Genomic DNA, 6,697 nt, shown 5'->3' on the forward strand with positions numbered 1-6,697 from the left:
GAAGCTTGCAGGCTACATTTCCCAACCCTGACCTGAAGGCACAAATTGCAACACAAACAATAGTTTCAAGACAATATTCCTATCAACAGGCACGTAAACACTCTTTAAATTCATCAGCTCATGAAAGCTGCTGCAAACTTGTATCAGTGCTACCTATTATGAGTAGAGAAAGCCTGATGCAAGTTCTCTATTTCCATGTTTCTTGCCCGGCCTAAACCCTTGCCCCATGCTCCAATGGGCTGTTAAAATGATGAAACTTCACTCACACACACACACACAAAAAAGTATTGTTGAGAGCAGATTTAAGCTGATGTCTCTCAAGAGATAACAATTAAAATGTCTCCAACATTATCAAAGCAGAACTACAATGATACACGTAGTAGACTGGAACATCAACCTCCATTTGGAATTGCTTGGTTTTTCTGGGTAGGTTTTTTTTGGTTGGTTTTTTGTTGTTGTTTTTTTGTTTGTTTTTTTTTTTTTTTAACCAGTGCTTCTTTGAGATTGTATTGAAGTTGAATTTATTTCTTTTTTATTAATTATTTTTAAATAAAAAGGAGAGAGAAAAGCTAATGCTCCAAAGGTTTTCAGCAGTGAAATACTCTGTGTGGTTCAGGCCACACCCTAATCTATCATGCAATTAACTTAGGTAGGATCTTTGCCATCCTCCTTGGAAATTGATGAAAAAGTAATTAACAATGGATGCTCACTTACAGCTGCTAAAAGCTGCCAGAATGATTGACAGCCTGTAAAGAATGGAAGTGCTTCTGTGTACAGAGCAGCAACAACATGAACAGAGCCTACTACTTTGCTAGCCCAAAAATTTGTGCCTTATGGGCAATAAAATCCATCCTACTTGGTAACCTACCTGATTTTTGACTATGGCTGAGACCACTAAGACAGGAGCCAGCAAGTTATTCATAGTTCTCGTTTTCACAGTGCATGAATCTGGACCCTGTTGAGATTCTCTTGATACCTGCAGAGTTATCAGACATTAATGCTGCACTGGCCCAGCTCAGGTTTGGGCTGGTAATCCAAGCCATCCAGCAGTGCCAGTGATTTGCAGGAATGAAAAGACACTCACTGCTCCCTTCTATACCATATTCACAACGTGTTGCAGAGCAGGCAGAACCACTAACAGCACCTTCACCACAAATTCCAGAGAAGGAGAAAGGCAAGGTAAAGGTTTCAACACTGTCAACTAAGTGCCCAAGTCAAAAGCGCATATAACAGAGCCTTCCAGCTACATTAGGACAGCGCTGCCTGGCTACAGGCTAAATCCAGGACATTCAAATCAGGTGTCAGGGATTTTTTTTTTTTCTTCTTTTGTAATTAGCATTAAATTAACTACCTTTAACTAACCGCCTCCCCTTCACCTAATTTGAAGAGCTAGAATATTGATATCTAAAGGATTGACTGATACAACTCCCGGCACTAGGGAGTTCAGCTATTTTCTGCCTTACCAAAATGAGATGAGGCGGTGAAAATGAAAAGTAAGCTCTCCTGCAGTCATAAATTTGCAACAGGATGTAATTCTCCATTAAGCCTTCATATTCTTTTTTCCACCACTTTTTCACTTCCCGTCTTCAAGATTGAGAATGTTAAACCTAGACAAAGAATTACACCATTACTTTCTGTGAGTCAGACTTAGATTTCTACCAGGAGCATAAAACCATCATCGGCCCTGGGCTGACTGAACTTCCTAGGGAGTTTCTTAAGAAAACATCAGCCTATTTTATTTTGATAAAACCTGTCTTCCTAATTCTGTAAAACATAAAGGAAGTCTAACTGCAAAATAGCAACCCTTTCAGATTCAGGATTGCCAAAGTAAATAAATTTGAAAAGGGTTTACAGTCAGCAGGACATGCTTTCCCGGGCTTGGAAAAAAGCCCCGAGCTGTTTTGCCCAGGAGTAACTGTGCTTCATAAAGCCAGGCCCACACAGAGACACCACCCAGCTGGAGGCAGATTCAAAACCAAAAGAAAGTCCAAACGAAGCCGTGCATTTGGAAGAAGGGTGACATCACCCAGCAGTAATTTTCTTGATTCCACCCATCAGCAACACATTAGAGAAGAGTACTCACCAACTACCTTTCCCCTGCTCGCTCTCCACACTCCCTCACCCTACAAAACACAAGTGCAGACATGAGAGATTGTAAGGAAAGCACAGCTAAATGCCAGAAAAATGGGGTTTAAATTCTGCTGCTGTTTCTTTTGGGGGAGGGGGGAGGATAGTGCAAGTACTCCAACCCAAAAACATTTTTGTCTGGATGGATTTAGGACCTGCTTTACAGCTCACTGAAACCAGCAGGCAGCCTTGCTTTACTTCAGTGAGACAAGCCATTAAAAACACCCAGACACGGAGCAAACCTACAGAGGAGCTAAGGCGTGCCACGAACCGGAGCTGCCTACCACGCCTGGGGCTGTCTAGACTTCGCAGCCGCCCCGCAGCCGGGCTCGGTACCTGCTCGCGGTTCACCCAAGAGCCAAGGGAAGGCTCCAGCCCGAGGAAGGCAGGCGGGCAGGCTGGATCCACATGGCTAAACCAACCTCACACGGGCACAAAGGTGCTTTCACAGCCCCTGGCAAGTTACCCCAATCTCTGCTCGTGTTCTTTGCAGCCTCCCAAGACGTCTCCCACCACTCCACAGCCTCGCAGGTGACTCGGCCACCCTCGGCAGGGATGGGGCCAGGCCGCAGAACGGCCCAGCGCCACCCTCAGACCCACAGCCCGCCCCAGCACCCAGCACGACACGAAGGCACAAGCCACGTAGCCCGGAGAGGTTTTACCTGCCCCGCTCCATGCTCCGCAAACCGGCCTGTGCTGCCTGAGGAGCCCTCGCCTGCCTGCAGCCCTCACAGTGAGCGGCTGCACCTGAGGGACCTGCCCCCACCCAAAGCCACTAACGGGCCCAGCTGGGGTCACACCTGCAGCCCCCCCAGCACCAGCCTCCAGCTTCCCCCCGGGCACCACACTCAAGAAACGGGGCTGCAGACACCGAAGCGAGCAGCGAACCCCTTCAGACCAGGCCCCTGGCGTTCTCAGGGCTGCGGCATTTGTGCGCTTTTTGGAAGACCAGTTTCAGAACACCCATCCCAGTAATTCTCCAGCGACAGGTTGCGGAGGAGGCACTCGCTGAGCTGAGCGAGCAGCGCAGGGTTCGTAGTCAGGCAATCTTTATTGCCTCAGAGACAAGGAGAAGCCTCCACATACCGCACCGAAGAGCACGTGGAGCCTGCTAAAGCTCCGCTGCGCTGCCTGAAAACGCCATACGTGCCAAATAGGCAATGCAACATGGGGCACTCTGCCTGCGCTCAGGCGAGTATGGGGTGTTCAGCATCCCCCATCCTCCTCTGCTTGGCCTCCTACTGGAAGGAGGGGTTGTCCCACAGTTTGGGAAGCTCTGCTTCTGTACCTGCGTTGTGGAAATCTGCACGGAGAACACTCCAAGCTCTTCAAGACTCAGATTAGCCTGTGCAAACTCATTAGAAAAGCCAGAGCTGTTTTTCTGGTTCATCGTCCTCGGGGATCTAAAAGATGATGACCCAGAATGTAAAAAAAAAAAACCAAACCCAAAAACCAAAACACAAAACACCACGCCCTGCACCACGCCCCTAGCCCCCCAAAAAACTCCTCAACTACAAAATTCAGAAGAGTCTGATAAAGTTAGTGTCATGTAAATAATACTTAAAAATACCTACAGAAAGATCAGCACTTGGCTTGTGACACCAGCCACTGGACTTAAGGAACACAAACCACACCAAGAAATCAGGGCATGATCAAAGTCAAGATACGAGGTTTAATCTCATACTGAATTGCAGAGAGTAACACCATATTCCATTTAGATAATTGTCTTTATCACTCCAGCAATAGAAATGTAACTGCCTGGCCTGAGTAAAACCTCATCTTCCCCTGCTTTAACTGGCTTTTTAGTTAAGATACAGACCATAAACTCCCATTAAATGAGCATCCAGTTCAAGTAATACTTAACCTTCATTGGTGCTCTTTGCATTTTGTCAGGTATTTGACCACTAGAATTGCAGGTTCACCCTATTCCTTTGGGAATGAAGATATGTTTTACTTCATTCAGTTGATGGCACATATATACAAATTGATTATCACAATTTGTATCAACTGTTCCATAACTGAAAGCTGTTACCGAGCTTCCGTCTATTTAGTTTGTCAGCACAAGCAATAGAGAAAGCTAAGTCAGCGTGGATGCTAAAGCCTCAGTGAGAGAGCAGAGTGCTGTAGAGCATGCTTTTTCTCAGCTGCTTGGATTCAAAGCAAAACATTAAACTAATCATACCTAGTGCCTTTTTGACTTCTACTGAATGTGGAGAAGGTTCCCAATGGTTTAAGTTCATAGCTTTAATGTCACAGATATGTGAAATATTATGATATGGAGACTCAGGACTGTACACATGTAGCTCCCATTAGACAGATATGTAAAACTGTGTGTTAGCTGCCGCCAGCTCTCTGAGCCAGCAGGACAGAAGCCAACACTGATTCAGGAATTGTTTACCCACAGAGCTAATAAGAACCCATGTCTCTCAGATGGATGTGTTAGCATGGGCACACTTCCACGCTATCAAGGCCGCAGGCGTTTCGGAGGAGAAGTTGTTCAAATCCTGCTAACAGCAGCAAAGCTACTGAAGGACTGTTTGCACCTAACTATGTAAACTTGCCCTTATCAGATAAGGTCATGCTAAAAATAATTCTGTGGTGATAGGGGTCCCAAGACCTGAAGAAACTACTGTCTCATCCATAATTTCTGCACTGCCAAGACCGATTTGTGGTTTGCTTCTAATTTTAAAGGTCATGGTCCAGCCAACATCACTGAAATATGACTGACTGCCATTTTTTCCTTTTCCAAAATTTTCTCCCTTTTCCAGAATTCCCCCCCACTTCTAGATTTCCCCCCTTCCCTTTCTAGAATTTTTTCCCCCCTTTCTAGAATTTTTTTTCCTTTTCTGCCAGCTATGATGTATGCTGTTTTCACACACAAAGGGGTGGTGGTGATGGGGAAAGCAAATCCCACCCTTATTCTTGAACACAGTAGACATGATGCAATTGTGCTGGGAGGGCAGCAGCAGTTCTGGAGCCTGGGACATGGTCAGTTCTGTGCTGGGAAGTGGAGTGCCAACCTCGTTTCACAGCAGTCAGACTGCAGAAACTTGCAGTCAGTAATGATTTGGGCTTGATGTGAATTGGCAGCAGATGCTGATGAAAAGCATTTTGCCCTCATTGTAACATATCTAACCGCAAGTGCCCTCAGTCAAGTAAGGTCCTGAACTTTGCTACTTTTGGCTCATTTCTCAATACATTATAAACTAGCAGTTCATTATGTAATATATTAAAGTTGCATGCAAACCAGATGCCTCCCCATAGTTAACTTATTCCTAAATCGTTATCTTCGGCACAATTACTGCTAAAAACATTTCTGTAGCTGTTTTAAGCTCTGCCAAAATAGTTTGAGCAGCATTTAAAATTAGCTTCAGAGTGTGTGTGTGTGTGTATATATGTGTGTGTGTATATATATATAGATAGATAGATCTAAAATGAAGTCTTTTTGCAGGTCTCCCTTTTCCTTACTTATGAAATCTGAAACTTTCAATGGGGGTAAGTCTAGGAATTCTTCATATCATAAGGAGCACATACAAATGTTGGTGCCACCTCCTGTCCTTTGTAGGTTGTATCTTGGGGGCCTGCAGTGTGAACACAATGGAGATAACAGAGAGAAAGTAGCAGAATGAGGTTTAAGTTTGGGAAAAGATCATGCTCTAGGAAAGCACAGTTACATATTGGTATTTAAAGGGGACTAATTGCCATCAGAAAATCATTGGCGTTTTACAGGCACTGACATCAAGTTACAGTCATTTGATGAGCTGATGGACTATACTACAGCATTGTGGAACAGCCTGAGTGTTTTAGGAAGCTGAGCACTCCACTCCAAATGACTGCATTCCTGTGGGGACTGGGATTGTGAAGCAGAAGATAACATTACAATTTGATGGATGTAAAATTGCAACAAAACAGATGACTTATTTATAAACAACACTCATTACAAAATCAGTATAACATGTCTAAAACCTAACGCCTTCTATATTAGTCCTGTTACAGAATACAGCAACCTTAATGGTAAAGACCTAATCATTTGGAGCAAATACCTCACAGCTGCATCGCATCTTATTGAAACTATCATTTTAAAACACTTTTAACACTTTACTAGGGGACATAAATCACCAGGCTCTGAAACAAGAAGTGCAATTATCTGAATACTGTTGCTTCCAATCAGTTAGCAATAAAAATATGTCAAGGCTATTAAAATTATAAACACTATATCATTTCTTTTTTTTTCTCACCAGGGAGCATTAAAAATAAATGACAAAAATGCAAAGCAGCCTTTAGACATTTCAACAAACCTCATAGTGTTGGTAGCAAGAGCAATGCAAGCACACTTCAGATATTGACTATATCTTAAGTGCATTCTTTCAAACAACTTAAAATGACAGCCAAATTAATTTTGAGTGCAGGCAGGTACAACTTCTGTTTGTTTGTTTTTTTAAATCAAAGTTACTATCACACCATTGTAGGCGCTAGCTTGGCACAGCACAGCTACACTTTCCTGCTAAGCTCAGCCATTTGTAGCAGACAGCATTTCCATGCAGTCACACACAGCTGAATCTCTCCATCC

The sequence above is a fragment of the Calonectris borealis genome, chromosome 23 (assembly GCF_964195595.1).
Source record: "Calonectris borealis chromosome 23, bCalBor7.hap1.2, whole genome shotgun sequence".
In the NCBI taxonomy this organism is placed as follows: domain Eukaryota; kingdom Metazoa; phylum Chordata; class Aves; order Procellariiformes; family Procellariidae; genus Calonectris; species Calonectris borealis.